This window comes from Microcebus murinus, chromosome 11, assembly GCF_040939455.1.
Source record: "Microcebus murinus isolate Inina chromosome 11, M.murinus_Inina_mat1.0, whole genome shotgun sequence".
NCBI lineage: Eukaryota > Metazoa > Chordata > Mammalia > Primates > Cheirogaleidae > Microcebus > Microcebus murinus.
The window spans coordinates 16,912,379-16,930,139 of record NC_134114.1 but is presented as its reverse complement, the minus strand read 5'-3'; the positions used below and the strand labels follow the sequence as shown (position 1 = coordinate 16,930,139).

Below are 17,761 nucleotides of genomic sequence, written 5' to 3'. Positions count from 1 at the left end.
TGTTTTTTAAATGAAAATTAAAATTGGCCCCAAGCTTGTGTGAGACATTTATGTGGTATAAACTTCTGTATTTTTAAACTATTTCCACAGAACATATTGGTACCTTTTTACTTTTGACATAATAAAAAACTTGTTATTCATGCCATACACAGATGTATAATTTATCTCATAATATTATATAAGCAGAATGTCATTTCAGGTGAAGGATAGGAATTCTTATCTGGACTTTCTTGTGTCATCAGCTAGGTTGCCTAATTGTTCCAACCTAAGACTAAGGCATTCAGTTAATGACTCCATCCATTTCTTCATAACTAGTTTTACATTAGTTTGAGCATGGCATAATTTTCTCTGATATGGCTAATATGAGAAGGATTATATGAAACAGAAGTTAAAATCAACATGCTTATCTGCAATAAATTCTATGTGTTTAGGGAGAAACTTTACTTAGGGCATAACCAACCATGCTAAGTAAATTAAATAACACAAAAAAAGTGAAATTAATATGAGGGTAAATAGTATAAAGATATGGTGAGATGATAAAAAAAGTGATATGGATACTGATGTTAACAATGTATTATGCACTAGATATTTGAAGAGTAGAAGAAACTGAATTATATAGACAGAATAGTTTCATGTATGAACTTTTTGTTTTTATAAAACACTTTTATTTTTAACCAACTAATACCAAATAAAACATAAGGTAAAATAATAGTACTATTGAACACTTATTGTTTTCCAAGTTATGTCTAAGCACATGTATTAATTCTTCAATGCTCTTAGCAAGTCTGGATGGGAGATACTATCACTTCCCCTGTTTCACAGATGAGGATCCTAAAACAAAGGGAGATTAGGAAATATGCTGATGGTCCTAGAGCCTCTAATGGGAGAACCAGACTGAGTCTAGTTGGGATGTTCAGGGCTGATGATCTCAACCACTATACTAGCCAATGCACTCACTCCTCATAAAATGTCTACTAGTAGATCACACCTAATATAATGTTAAGTATGGTGCAAAGAAATGCTCAATAATTTAAAACACTTTGGATATTACATAGGGAGTACTCAATTGTTAAAAGCTACTTTTTCCTGAATAAAGAACTAGCTAATTTCACAAGACAGACGTTTCTCCTTGCCAAATACTTCCCAGTATGTTCTGCAGATAATAAGTTAAGTAATTATAAAAATAAAAGCAACAGACAATGTACAGTTTGAATAATTAAAATTAGTTTGAAATGGATATTGTCTATACCTTAACATCTTAAAATAAATAGTAGGCTTTTTTTTTTTTTTCTAAAAAATACAATCAGGTCAGGGATAGTGGCTAACATCTGTATTCCTATCACTCTGGGGGAGGTCAAAGTCAGGAGGATTTCTTGAGGCCAGAAGTTAAAGACCAGCCTGAGACAATATGAGACCTCGTCTCTAAAAAAAAAAAAAAGAAAAATTAGCCAGGCATGGTAGGGCACACCTGTAGTCCCCTACTCAGGAGGTTGAGTCAAGAGTATGGCTTGAGTTTGAGGTTACAGTGAGCCATGATGACACCACTGCACTGTAGCCAGGGAGACAGAGCAAAACTCTGTCAAAATAAAATAAAATAAAATAATAAAGTCAGAAGTATATGTTAAGTTTCTTCAATTTAGACACACTATGTCACTTTATAATTTTGACTTAATTTAAAAATTTTTTTGACTATTCAGACAACATTTCTGTTTTTAATAGATTTGGAGATTCTCCTTTTTTCTTTGGTTGTCATTTATTAACCAGAGTTAAAATTGCTATTTCATGTATATCTAGGGTACAATATTTCATCCTGTTCTACAGAAGGATATAAGTGTTTATTCTCTAAAATATAATATACTCTATGTATCCAAGAGGTATGTGTACATTCATAAAAATATGTATACACACACACACACACACACATATACACACATATATAAAGAGGGAGAGTGAAAGAGAAAGAATAAGAGGAGGAGAAAGAGAGAAACCCCTGTTCAATGTAATATTAGCTTCATTCTGAATGACCATTAATGGAGGTAAGAAATATTTATTTATTATTTTAACACACTTTCCTTCATGTATCCCTGATATCACATACCCACTCCTCCTTCCCTACCTACCAGTTATCATATGCTGAATTGATCTTATGTAAGCAGCAGGTTTATGTATAAGGGTGTGAAGCTTAAAAAATCTTCCCAAAACCTGAGCATAGAAGCAACTTATATCAATACAATAAAAGCCTTATACGACAGACTCATAACTAGTATCATATGGAATGGGAATAAATTGAAAGCCTTTCCTCTAAGATCTGGAACAAGACAAGGATGCCAATTCACCACTGTTATTCAACATGGTACTGGAAGTTCTAGTGAGAGCAATCAGACTAGAGAAAGAAATAAAGGGTATCCAAATTAAAAAGGAAGAAATCAAATTATCCTGTTGTAGATTATATGATCTTATATCCAGAAAAACTTAAAAATTCCACAAAAACTTATTAAAACTGATAAATAAATTCAGTAAAGTTGCAGGATACAAAATCAGAATATAAAAATCAGTAGCATTTCTATATGCTAACAGTAAACAATCTGAAAAAGAAACCAAGAAAGTTGTAATCCCATTTAAAATAGCTACAAATAAAATAAAATACCTAGGAACAAACTTAACCAAAGAAGTGAAAAATCTGTACATTGAAAAGAAATGAAGAGGACATAAAAAAATGGAAAAAATTCCATGCTCATGGATTGGCAGAAGCAATATCATTAAAATGTCCATACTATCCAAAGAAATCTATAGATTCAATGCAATCCCCATCAAAATACCAATGATATTATTCTCAGATATAGAAAAAATAATCCTAATATTTATATAGAACCACAAAAGACTCAGAACACCCAAAGACATTCTGAGTAAAAGAGGACAAAGCTGGTAGAATCACATAACCTGGCTTCAAATTATACTACAGAACCATAGTAAACAAAACAGTGTGGTATTGGCATAAAAACAGACACATAGATCAATGGAACAGAATAGAGAACTCAAAATAAATCCACACATCTGTAGTGAACTTATCTTGGACAAATATGCCAAGATCATACAATGGGGAAAGGACAGTCTCTTCAATAAATTGTGCTGGGAAAATTGTATATCCATATGCATAAGAATGAAACTAGATCTGTATGTCTCACCATATATACAAAAATTAAATCAAAATGGATTTAAGATTTAAATCTAAGACTTGAAACTGTAAAACTACTATAAAATAAAACACTGAGGAAAAACTTCAGGGCATTGTTCTTGACAAGGATTTCTTGATACCCCAAAGCACAAACAACTAAAGCAAAATTAGACAAATGAGATCACATCTAGCTAAAAAGCTTCTTCACAGCAAAGGAAACAGTCAACAAAACAAAGAACCAACCCACAGAATGGGAGGAAATATTTGCAAAACTACCCATGTGATAAGGGATTAGTAACTAGAATATATAAGGAGCTCCAACAACTACATAGGGAAAAAATCAAATAATTTGATTGAAAAATGGGCAAAGGATCTGAATAGACATTTCTCAGAGGAAGACATATAAATTGCCAATAGTTGTATGCAAAAATGCTTCATATCATTAGATATCAGAAAATACAAATCAAAACTACAATGAGATATCATTTCACTCTAGTTAAAATGGCTTTTTCAAAAAGGCAATAAGGAATGCTGTGGAGGATATGGGGATAGCTAATGGGAAGCAGTAGAATTATAGTTAAATTCCTCTACTTTTTTCCAGTTTCTACAATGAACATTATAATGGGGGAAAGAATGAAATAAATGTTACAAGATTGAAAATATACTACATGAAACAAAATATAACTTAAAAGTAAAGTAATAAATTTTATATTTTTCTCATGCAAAATATTACAGTAAATCCACCTCCAGGTTCTAACTCTATTTTTTGAAGTTTTCTTTCTTCATATTTTGATACTATCATGAAGGTGGAGCTGGCAGTATTCAGAGAAGGCAACAGCCTCTCTTCTTGCTGTGTCCTTCTAAAATACAAGAAAACCTTACACAGAAGACATTTGGGAATCTGTCAAGTTCACTTGCTATAGGGATCACTAGGATTGGTCAAGATCAATCATAGTTTTCCTCTGGAGTATGATACCAATACATTCTACTCTGAATCAATGCATTGACTTTTCAGAAGTACATACCTTTGAATACAACTGAGGTCCCTCAGCAATTAAAAAAAGAAAAAAAAAGACTATTTCGTAGTTAGCATAAAATGTCTGCAAAGAGATGTTATTTAATTGTATTAAGAGATTTAAAATATGGTTGTCTATATCAGTCTAGAACAAAGTACACCAATTTTGTAATCACATAGATCAGATGATTAAGGCACGAATTTTTATATTTTTATCTGGTTGTGTTGGATTTTGAAAGACATGGTCTATGGTCTATTGACCTATGTTCAATATGGGCTTTTGAATATGGAGGAATTAAACAGGGACTTATGACCAGTAAGTTAATAGAATGGAATTATTCATGTGGTTTATCCAATAATAATGGACTTTTTCCTTTCTATTTCTTTTCCAATCTCTTTCTTTCCTTCTCTACAAACACTTTACTCATTACAAACACATTTACTCTCTACAAACACATTACTCATAATAATAATTATGAGTAATAGCCATAAGATACACCATGAAACAAAGAAGCTTTGGCTATACTAGGAGAGACAGTGGGAACGGAGTTAAATTGACTAAAATTTCTTAACTACAAGTGTCTGGTAATTTGTTGAGAAACTGAAAAATTGCATATAATTGCCAAGTTTTTAATTGTGTAGCTTAGAAAGAAAAGAAAATACATGACAATGATAGAGATAGTTTACTCTGTTTGGATCTGAGGCACTCTAAAATATGATTCACAGAAATCCAAATTATGCTTGAAAAAAAGTTCTTTCAGATAATAAAAGACTTTCCTTTTTTTCCCAGAGAGAAAATGGAAATGTAGTGAGTTGAAACAATTTAGTATGTAAAAGAAGCTTTTGCTTTTTTCTAAGTTACATCTAAATGTTTTACTATGCTGTTTAGAATATTTGTTAATCAGTAGAATATATACAATAAGTCTCTACAGATAAATCTGTGTTCTCTAATTCAAAAGTTTACTAACTTCTAAAATAAAAGAGAGGTACACACCTTAACTGTCCATAGCAAAGCTGAATCATCAGGACTTTTACATATTCCCCACCTTATAAATGAGTGTATATAGAAGTGACATGCAAGAAAAGATATTAATATTAGGCTTGTGCATATTAAAATGATTGTAGTGAGCTGTGATCCTGCCACAGCACTTCAGCCTGTGTGCCAGAGTGAGACCCTGATTTAAAAAAAATGTACATCTTAAAAAAAAAAAAAGTGAAACTGGAAATTTGAGATGAATATTTAATTAAAAGTCAACAAAGCATAATGTTATGGCAGCTTTCACAGATTATATTTAATGTGAGATGTAATGATATATTAATGTTTAGCATATCACTTATCTCCAAAATTAAGTCAGTCCAATGACTAAGAGAATTTTTGAGTAGACCTGTTTTAGGCCTCTCCGATTGTTAGTTATACTAATAGTTTAGTTAGATGTATTTTAATTTGCTTTACACTTATTTGTCTTTCTTTATACATGTTTATATCTTACCTTCTATACAATTTTAGAACTCCTTGAGAATAGGAAACACTTTTGAGTGGAGGACATTGCCTAGAGTAGAGTGGTACTACCTGAGTTAATTTCTATTTCAATACATTTATTTTTCCAATGTGTATTACAAAAATAAAAGTTCTATTCCTAGGAAACAGAAACCATGCCCTCTTATCTGTAATTAATAGCCTTTAAAATGAATAGATTCCAATGAATTAATTTATTATTGTAAAAATAATATAACCTCTAAAAGAGACTAAGTATTCTCACTATCAAATCTATTCCTAAATATGTAAACTAAATGTAAGAGGACTATTATTCTTTAAACAGAAAGCTGAATTATAATAAGTCTAGTAGTTAAGTATTTCTAAAGTTGAGGAAATCATAGCTAGATTATTAAAATACAACAAAATTGCATGTTAACTGATTAGTCCAGATTTTCCAGAGATCCTGATTTCTACAATAATTGCCAAAATAAAGTGTCTGTGTTATAATCAGTCTTTATGATTTCTGCTTAAATGTAGCCCATGTTTCTCCTATTTCAAATTCCCTTTTCCTCACATATTTCTCCTAAGCATTCTAACCTTCTGCTGATTGATGTTATACATAATGGATACCCCGTTTATATTTTCAACATAGCATTTTGTCAAAGACTGATTCTCATACCTCTGCTGTTCTCTGGCTAGAGCTCATGTCTAGTTTAATTTGTCGTCCTTGAAGTCTGGTGGCAAGTTTCTCACATAGCTAAGAAAACTTCAGACCAACAGAAACTTATTCAGAGAAAAGCTATTGTGAAAAGATTGTTCTCAGTTCCCAAACTGAGGGTCATTTATAGCAGCATGACCTTGACAAATGTCTATAAGTTAAAGAATGACTCTCCATAAACAATTCGGGGTGACAGGCCTCTAACACATCACACATACAGATTGGGTTCTCAGCAGACTGGTGCCAGCTCACACTTCCTGCCTCACACAAGCAATACCAGGAAAGTCACCATTGGAGAAGAAATTTCTCTCTTACATCAAGAAAACAAAATCGTGTATTGCAACCAAGAAAATGAAACATGATCTCAGTCAAACTGGTATCACATTTTAGGGCAAAATCAACCATCATGTATCTCGAAGGGCATTCTCTGCTACCCATAATGTCATAAATGCACATATTATTTGTATGAATTGCAGGATATCATAGTCCTGGAATTTGGGATCTAGGCATGAAATTGGATAGGACCTACTCTTCTGAAAGGAATAAATCCTCCAAATGCCTACAGTCACCCCACTGAGCTGACTGGATGTAGAGAGAGAGATAATGAGCTTGTGTGCCCTGTCACAGTATGTGTTCTCTTCTCCATCCAGACACCTCTATCCAGGTTGGTCCCTCACTGACTGAACATCTTTTAAATTACATGCTTCCCCAAGGGCTCTTCACCTTCAGGGGTTCTGACCCCTTCTCAAATTTTCTTTTAGTTCATCAAATGAAATACTTATGACTTAAAGAAACTGGATTTATCTGAAATATATTTATCAATATTAAAAATGTAGACTAATATATGCATATCTATTAATATATTTTAAAAATCAAGACCTAGAAGTGGACCTAATAATTACTATAAGTGAATAGAAACAGTATTTTTTAGATCCTTGCAACAATTTTAGACAAAATAAATATAACTGAGATTTTATGAACGATAAAGTCACAAGTATTGACACTCCTACTGTGATTTGTTGCTTAAATATTTAATTGAAAGAACCACTAAATTTCAGTTAGACATTAATGAGAACAAAGATATATTTGTTTTACAGCCAAATTCATGAACCCTCAGATGTAATCCATGGATCCATGGGACGGAGAATAAGTGATTCCCATTTAGAATCTCACAAAGAACCAGTTATCTTCCTCAATGCAGCCGGGTCCACCATTCGAGATCTCAGCTGTGACTGTGTCTCTATTAGGATCAGTGAGGTATGATTCCTTATCAGGCTTCTCAAAGGTTTAAAACTGGTGAGGCATGATTAAGACTTCCATGATCCTGCTGTCATGATCATTCCCAATCATAGCTCCCAACTATGGCCTCTGCCAATTACTCCCACAGCTTAGTTCATAATAATCAGGCCAAACGAAATTTCTGACTTTAATTTGTATATACTGAACATCTTTATACTTCTGTACCTGCTGTTTCTGTTTAAGAATATAATTTTGTTGCTATTAAATCTAGTAAGTTTTACTATAAATTAAAATTAATTTACTAAAGATAGTATAGAATTAATAAAGAATAAGGAGAGATGTTATGAGTGAAGTGAGCCAATAAATTTATTTAAACATTTAAGAAAATATTCAACTCCACAAATTACTAAAAGAGGAATGAGGTCTCATTTTGTAGATATTAAATTAGAAGTGTTTGTGTTTGATTATTTTATGCATTTTTATCTTAATAATATCACTTCCTATCACCAATCCCACGGAAATAATATAAAAACAGTAAACAGATATGAAGATGTTCAAAGCAAAGCAGTGTCCTTTGTAATCAGAGGCAACAACTGCTCTTTCTAACAGTAAAGAAATAGGTTAGAAATAGCAAATGAGAAATTAAAGTGATAAATATCTAATGTAGTAGAAAAGAACACATTATATAGGTATATTGTCTGAGTTTGAATCCTAGGTATATTAACGGGTTTTGAATCCAAGGTTTACTATCCCATAATCATGAGAACTTATGCAAGTTACAAACTCAAAGTTTCCTCTTGTGTATAAAGTGGAGCTAATAATATACTTGACTTGAAAGTTGTGAAGATGAAATAAAGATACTTTAAGCACATAGTAAGTACTCTGTAAGTTTTAGTTATTATTGTGACTATGACTTTTATCATTATTGTGGCTATGTAAACACTATAAAGTTTTAAAATAAAAATGTAATAAGATCAAAATAAAAATTGTATCATTATACTGCTAATAAAAATATGGATGCATATAACCCCCCCAAAATGGAATGGAATTACAAAAAGGCCAGGATGTTATTAGGGGGATGAGATTTTATTTGACTTTTAGTATGCATTATTATCTTTTATATACTAATAAACTCTTGATCTTAAATACTTTATAATAGCTTTTCCATATGAATGGCTTCTGTATTCTCCAGAATGACAGTAATACTATTGCCATGACATCCTTTTTCTGTCTCTATTTCCTACTCTTTTCCTTTCCTCCCTCCCTCTTCCTTCCTTGCTTCCTTTCCTTCCTTCCTTCCTCCCTTCCTCCCTCCCTCCCTTTCTCCCTTCCTCCCTCTCTCTCTCTCTTTCTCTCTTTCTTTCTTTCATTGTTATTGCTTTACCAAAACCATTAGTGTGGTTTCAAAATAGTTGCCAACAGTCTGTGAATGATATTAGCAGGAAGTATCATGAGATGGAATGTTCACCTTTTTCTTTCCCAAAACCTTAATTCAGGATCCAATCATGATTTAAATTCACTTCTATTTGATTGTGTCTTTATATTTGGAGACAAATCTACAGAAAAAGAATGGATATTCTATTGTCACTAATATAAAATCATGCAATATCGTATAAATTGCTAGTCTTCAGTAATTTCTTATAGTGTTTTTCAAGGTTTTAGAAAGCTGTTTATATGACAATTTCTTTCTCTAAATAGAGCTTACTGTATTTTTCATAGTTGCCTATGTAAAACACTGAGAGATTGGGTTCATTGTTTTAGGGTAAGCCACCTGCCAAGAAAGCAATTTATTTTATGGTCACATATGTTACTGTTAGTTGCTTAGAGAAAAACCAGTATTTTATTTTTTATTTTATTTATTTATTTATTTTTGCCTTCATTCTATCCTGGAACTATTCTTTCAACATCTGTGTGGAGCACATGCAAATTTAGCAGGAACTAAATAACTTGAAAATAAGTATCAGTCAAATGATGATTATTATTTGGGGGGTACAAATTTCTCCAGTCTTTGATTTATATTTGCACCACTTAGAACAGTGTTTAAATTAATTTGCTTGAAAATTGGTAAAACAAATTTGCTTCAGGCTGTGACCTTATATGCCAAGATGAGCCCAGTGTGAGTTTTGCAGTTGAATTATAAACCTCTGAAGAGCAGTTTTTATTATGAAAATGCTGACACTTCTTCAACTGTAGCAATATGTATGATGTGGCTCTAATTTTGTTAAGGAACAGGGGCAGGTATGCTACCTATTAACAACCAGCACATCTTGAATGTAAAATGACAAAAAAGGTGAGAAAAGCTGAAAAAAGAGAATAGGTGACAGCAAATAAATCAATGAATAAGAAAAATGACACACCCCTAAAGGTAAATAACCAGTCTTTTTTATATTTATTTTTAAGACAAACCATATCAGTGAATTATATTCTCCAAATTTGTGAAGGAGTTATATACAATATTATAAGATGGTCATTTTATAGTTTGTGATAAAAAATTTCTGTAGAACGTGATGCATTAGATTGTATCAAATTTGCACTGAAGTGCTGGGGCTTTAACATTAGCACAATAAATTGAAGTATTTGTTATAATGCTTCTTGTGTATGGTTTTACTTAGGTAGTATATATGTACACATATTTTCTTCTAGTATGTAAATTTAATTGTTCATACCCTTATTTATGATGATATGCCTAACTGAGATGAGCTTTCTATTTTCATTGTGCTGTTATTACCAGAGCAAAGATAAGCTAGCTGTCTACTTTAGAATTAAAATTCTGGGGGTCAGAGCTATTGTCGCTTTCAAAAATAATTCTCACTTTTTAAAAATATTATTTGATTTTTACCAAATGACATAGAATATGTCAAAATTGTAAGAGTATTTCAAAATTTTCAATTTTGTTTTTCATTATACTTTTGTATCTCCAGTCTCTAATTAGTTAAATGACTATAACTTACTGTTTTATTGTTTTTCTTATCTTAAACTATTCTCTTAACTCTCTAGCATTTGGGCATTTCTAGCAAAAGTGACCTTAAATCCACTATTATTTTATCATTAAATCTGATAATATCTTATCTTCATCACATTGGCAGACTGTATTGATTGCTACAGGTACCTGGGTAAGTGGATCTGAGTAAATACTAGGCTTATACATACACTTCAATGTTTAGAGGACTATTACCACTTGAATTTACACCCAAAAATGTATTTTTCACTGCATTTAAAGTTGAAAAAATGTTCTTTAAATTAGTCACAGCTATTATTTTTTGAGCACCTGTTTAAATGTCATCTTATTTAAATCTCAGCATAACTATGGATTTATAAAAAAGAAACTAACATTCAGAGCAGCTTCATAATACTTATTAAAAACACAGCTGTAAGTTGGCATTCCCTGGATTTTAATCAATATCTATTCATTATTAATTTTATGTCATAAATCTCTTAAAAAACCTCAAAAAATTGATTAAGTATTTGAATAAAAGTTGTATGGGAAGGTTGATTAAACATTTAACTTAATTGTCTAGAAAACTAAAAACATTTACCTGGAACAATGAAATATATATTACATTTTTAAATATATTATAATTAAGCACAGGTGTTTAATATGTGAACATCTGAAAATAATATTAGGGATGCAATTATAATTTTATGCCCATAATGTGTTTATCTTAGAAGCACCTGCATTCCTTAATATAAACACAGAAATACAATAGTATTTGGCATAAAAAAATAAAAAAAGATCATCTAAAAGCCAAACACTAAGTCTTATCTGAATAGTTAACATAGTGATCTGATTGATCATTTGACAAAATATTGATGATGTTAGAATGTTGAAGTTGGAAACTAACACCTGCCTTGTTTCAATTTAATCTCCAAAATTTAAAACTAATTCTGTGCTGGTAAGAATTACATTTTAGTATTAGAATACATTAAAGTAGTTGCACTAAAGTAGAATTAGATTAAAGTAGTTGTATCAACACTGCTAAAGAGAAGAGGATAAATATAGATACCCTGAGTTTTGTGTTTGTTATTTATTTTGAGGGTATCTCTTCCCAGAATGAAACTTCTAGAAGAATAATTTAAAATGTGGGAAAGATAAATATATGTGGATTATTTTAAAAGAAAAACATATTCTAGCCTGAACAGTTTGGTGTTGATTAAGTTCACTGGCATTAATCCATTAATTAAGACTGTAGAATACACACTAGTAAGAGAATGTGGTGAAGCCACATTACTCAAAAGTATCAATTTGAAATAATAAAGCTATATTGAATAATGTGTTTTGATTTACTCAAACCACATTCTTGCTATTAAAGACACACACATGCACACACTAGAATTTTAAAAAAAGAATAACTTAATCAAGGCCCTTTTATTTTGGTTGTTGCAGTGATTGCCATTGGGGTCTTCTTCATAAATTCTATGCCTAGGGAGATATCTAGAAGAGTTTCCTAACACATTCTTGTAGTGTTCTTATGGTTTTATGCTTTACATTTAAGTATTTTATCCATCTTGAATTAATTTTGGTGAGTGGTAAAAGATATGGGATTGGTTCATTCTTATGCATAAGGCTATCCAATATTCCCATTACCATTTATTGAATATGGATTATTTTCCATAGTGTATATTGTTGTCTGCTTTGTCAAAGATGAGTTGGCCAAATGTGGGTGGTTTTATATCTGAGTTCTCTGTTATGTTCCATTGGTCCATGTCTCTATTTTTGTGCCAGTATCATGTGGTTTTGGTTACGGTAGCCTTGAGGTATAGTTTGAAGTCTGCTAATATGATACCTCCAGATTTGTTCCTTTTGTTGAAGAACAGTTTGACTATTTGCATTATTTTCAGGTCCCAAATGAAGCATAGAATAATTTTTTCTAGATCTGTAAATGACATTAGTTTTTTGTTGGGGATTACATTGAAACTGTAAATCACTTTAGATAGTATGGACATTTTAACAATGTTGATTCTACCAATCCATGAGCAAGATATGTATTTCCATTTGTTTGTATTACATTCAATTTCTCTCCTTAGTGAAAAAATCTTCTGCATAGCCAAGGAATAGAGTAAATAATGAGTGAATAATCAATAGAGTAAATACACAACCTACAGATTGGGAAAAAATATTCACAGTAAAATAAAAATAAATAAAAATTCTAATAGAGGGCCAGGAACAGAATCTATAAAGAATTCAAGCAAATCAGCAAGAAAAAAAAATCAAACAATCTCATCAAAAAGTGGACAAAACCATGAACAGAAGATTTTGATAAAAGGATACACGAATGGCCAATGAGCATATGAAAAATTGCTCAACATCACTGATCACCAGGGGAATGCAAATTAAAACCACAATGAAATATTGCCTTGCCCCTATTAGAATAGCTTTTATTAAAATTGCCAATAATTATAGATGCTAGCATAGATGCAGACAGAAATGAACACTTCAACACTTTTGGTAGGATTGCAAACTAGTACAACCTCTATGGAAAGTAGTATTGAGATACCTCAAAGAACTAAAAATAGACCTACCACTTGACCCAGCAATCCCACTACTGGGTATTTACCCAAAGGAAACAAAGTCATTTTATCAAAAAGACACCTGTACTTGAATGTTTATTGCAGAACAATTCACAATTTAAAAAATATGAAATCAATCCAAGTGCCAATCAATTCATGAGTGGATTAACAACATGTGGTACATGTGCACCATGGAATACTATTCAGCCACAAAAAAGGGTGGCTTAATGTCTTTTGCAACAATTGGATGGAACTGGAGAATATTATCCTAAGTGAGGTATCTGAAGAACAGAAAAACAAACACATCTACTCACTATTAAATTGGAACTAACCAATGAGTACACATGTGCATAGAAGAAGTAAAACTCAATGTAAATGAAGCAAGGGGAAGAAGGAGGAGAGGATGGGCAATACTTACTTAATGGGTACAATGAACACTATATGGGTAATGGGCACACTTATAACCATGACTCAAGCATTATAAAAATGATCCACTAAACCAAAATTATTCATATCCCAATAATAGTTTATAATAAAAAAATAAAATTAAGAAAAAGAGTAGATATTATTTGTTAAAAATCTGGATATTTTGAACAAATGAATAATCCTCATTAAATTATAAGGTACTGTATTATGAATATTAAAAAGAAAAAGAAAATCTGTATGTCCCTAATGTAAAGGATAATGCATTTTTATTTTCTTACATCACTAGAGATGGTGTTTGTGTTATTTCTGAATATAAATGGATATACTTTTTTTTTTTTACAAACAATGCTAACTTTTGTAATATTTCTAACTACTTATTTTTAATGACATTACTGCCCTGGTTCTTCAATCTGTTAAGAACAGCACTACTCACCTTTAGGGTCTTCTACTTCTAATCTGCATGTATGTTTTATTATTAATTTGCCAGAATTTTGATCATAGTTGACCTCAATTCGGTCAACTTCAAAGTTTACCTCAGCAGAGTCTGAATTAATTACACTTGAATAGTTTGTTCTCCAAAGCAAATACCTTTAAAAATACATCAATGCTAGGAAAAAAAAGTTCTTTACATATCTTAAATTACCTGCAAGTCAAGGGGTAATATGAAAGGAAAACAGAAAAATAAGTATTTTAGGTATATTTATGAAAAAAGCACTGATAATTTCATTATTCTTAATTTTAGCCCATGAAAATAGTGCAGTTTCACTGGGCTTAGTAAATATCTGAACCAGTAACATAGTAGTATGTTATCCTTATCAAACATTATGTGCTGCACATAATTGTGTGTGTGATACTTTTCCAGGATTGACAGTGCAGTAGTTTTTTATTTTACAGCAGCAACACCACAAACAAATGAGTAATGCATTGTGCTAAGATGCAAAGATGGCTACAGCATCAGTAGGTGTTGGAAAATTTTCATTTCCCATTATAATCTTATAAGAGCATCATTGTATATGGGGTCCATCACTGATAGAGATGTTGTTATGTGGCACATGACTGCGCCATAGTAATGTCTTCAACTCTGCATTGGTGAAAATGAAATTTAGTTCTATCAAACAATAAAGTTGTGTTTAATGGAACCATATTTTATATCATTTCAAATATTGCTTTCTTATCTTTATGTGAGACTTTGGCAAACTATTTAAAAAATATATACCTCAGATTCATCAGATAGATACTGATGAAATAATATAGTAGTGATAATATAAAATTGTCTAAAGAATAAATGGTATAATGCATTTATAGTTCTTTTCACAGTTCCTGACATATTGTAAAGTGGAATAAAGGTTAAATTCATATATTTTAATGAAATACAATAAGCAATCTAGTTGTCCATTATTTTGTCTATAAACAGTGGCAAATTGACTTCCAATTATATTAGCATAATCAGCCTTTTCTTAGTTCTCAATTTAAAAGAAAAGTATAATTTTGATATTTAGATTTGAATTCGTTCTTGTTTCTTTGTGCTTATTTTAGTTTTCATTATATGCATTTAAATACAAAGAGAGCAAAAATACTATTTAATGGGTACAAAAAATGTAGTTAGTTAGAATGAGCAATACTTAATAGCACAACAAGGTGACTATAGTCAAGAATAAGTTATGATATAGTTTAAAATAACTAAAAGAGTGGAAGTGAAATGTTCCTAAAACAAAGAAATGATAAATGCTTGAAGTTATGGATACCCCAATTACCCTGATTTGATTAATACACATTATATGATTGTATCAAAAGATCACACCTACCCTGTAAATGTATACAACTATTATGTACTCAGAATAATTAAAAAATTAATAAAAAATCAAACAAAAATGATGCTTTTTAAACTAAATGCATCATACATTACTTATGGATTTAATCTTAAAGTATATTTTAAGTGAATAAAAATATGTGATGACTTTAAATGTTGACTTTGAAATGTAAATGCTTTTCTGATATTATTTAGGTTATTTGATCAACTTTTATTTTATGTTGAATAGCCTTCTAATTTCTATACAATTTTTACTTGCAAAATAATAATTACATCATTGATTTAATATTGTATGATTTTTTTTTTCATTTTTATTAGAAGTTTTGAGTTTAGGAAATGGGAGTCGACTTAAATAATAGACCACAATTTCTACTTAATGGATCAAAATCAAGGAAACTTTGTCAGGATAATAAGATACTTTTAAAGTAAAACATAACTAGAATAATAACTATTACTTAATACCTAATACTACCCATAAATAGTGCTATCAAAAAGAACCACATTACTAATAATAAATAGGCAATATATAGCATCATATTAAATAACAGGAATGTTTTAAGCATAAATATTTTTAAAAATCAAAGTGCTATTTATATTTAGTACTTTTAAATATTTGCATCTAAAAATAGTATTATTCATGAGATGATCTTAATTCTATTGTGTCTTCTGGTAAAAAAACAGAAACTTATCCATCACTCAAAAATTTAAAAAAATATTTAGAGCTTAAAGTAAGGTAACTGAACTCTCCTTCCTGGCCTAGCTAATGAATCAGATTTCCTTGAAAAAGTAGCAAACATTTCATTGCATTTTGGACTGATGCTATCAGAGTACACTTTGAAATAAGGTACCAAAGAAGCAAGAGGATGTGAAAGTCAAACCTACTGGAACTGTTGATATTCTTCCTTGTCATCTGCTGTTGATTTTGTTCTAAGTAATTCAAAATTCATGAGACAATATTTTCATGAATATGTTTACTGGTGATCCAGAGTAGTGATATTATTTGAAAGAAACCCTTGTCAATGTCCTTAGTATTTCTTCCCCCTCTTTAATGAGTTACCAAATTTCAAAAGAAGAGATCAGACATTTTTCATTCTGTGACTTCATCTAATCCAATCCCTGAAATTATGGTAGTTTTCCTTAAGGGTTATATAAACCTATTAATACTTATTCAAGCATATTACCTAAAAGTTTTGGCACAGTTTACTTTAAACAATAAGAGAGAAAATGCTAGATCAAGACTAAAAACAATGACTTAGCTCCATTGCAAAGACAAGCAAAGTTGCTTCTCCAGTTCATCTTTTTTGCTCAAATTTCTTTCAAAGACAGTTATCTCCAACATCTGGTTTCTGTCTATGATTCTAATTTATGCATATTTGTGAAAGGCACCAAAATATTTATAAATGTATAATATGTATGTTCAGGGAGACTCTCTGCATTCAATGACCTTTTAACTATTTTTAAATAACTTCTGTTCACATTTTTATGCCACATTATTTACTAAGCACCTTTTCCATTTACCTCCACCAAGAAAACATAATGTAAGAATCCAAAAGAAAGAAGAGGAGAAAGAGGAGGAGGAGGAAGAAAAAGGAGATAAGGATGGGGGGAGGATGGAGGGAAAAAGAGGAAGGAGGATGAGGAGGAGAAGAAAGAGGGGGAGGTATTTGGACTTCTGAAAATTGGAACTAGATTGAAAGAGAATGTTGAGAAAGACATGAAGTTAGAGCCAATACTTTGGAAATCAGTGTAAATAAATTATTTTTATGGAGATTACATGAATAAAATATGAAAATAAGCCTTTGAGCAAAAAGTTAAAAAGAAACAGGAAGATATGTAAATTATTTAAAACATGTCATTTTTGAGATTCGTCAGTTAAGTACTTTTGTTACAAATCATAATTATTTCAGTTAAATTGGTAACTGTGTCACATTGTCACCTCAGTTAATTTTTGATATCATTGTTAAAAATTTCCTAATTTTAGTTTAAGCATCCTAAATAGGTAAATGATACACAGTTTTATTTATTTATCAGTCATAAACCACAGCTAAATAACACCATTTCTGAAGGAAAAATAGTCACTTTATCCTATATTATAACCTATATTATAATCCAAACATCATATAATATTTTAAATATTTTGATTTTTTTACATATTGTAACTTATTTTATTACACAAAAATGAAATAATGTCATGTTAATATATCACATTCCTATTGCATTATCAATATTAACACCCACAGTAGAGAGCACATGAAGTTGCCCTTAGTAAAATTTTATTCTAATGTGGGAAATAGATATTAATCAATAATGATGCAAATAAATATTAAATTATACACCGGGTAAATGTTTCTAAAAAAGGATATGTGGTTTAGTGAGAGCACATTATAGGGGTT

At 30.7% G+C, this 17,761-nt stretch overlaps 1 protein-coding gene across 4 annotated transcripts in view; it reads left to right on the top strand.

The window, feature by feature from the left end:
• The window catches only part of CDH12 (cadherin 12), a 947,374-nt gene that overhangs the window by 483,359 nt on the left and 446,254 nt on the right, over positions 1-17,761 (top strand). Inside the window, exon 4 of one of the 4 annotated variants that reach the window (XM_020290039.2) lies at positions 7,483-7,642. The exons of the other annotated variants lie outside the window; for them this stretch is intronic. The gene's annotated coding sequence lies outside the window, so the exon portion shown is untranslated. The remainder of the gene's footprint in view (positions 1-7,482; positions 7,643-17,761) is intronic. 4 annotated transcript variants of the gene reach the window in all.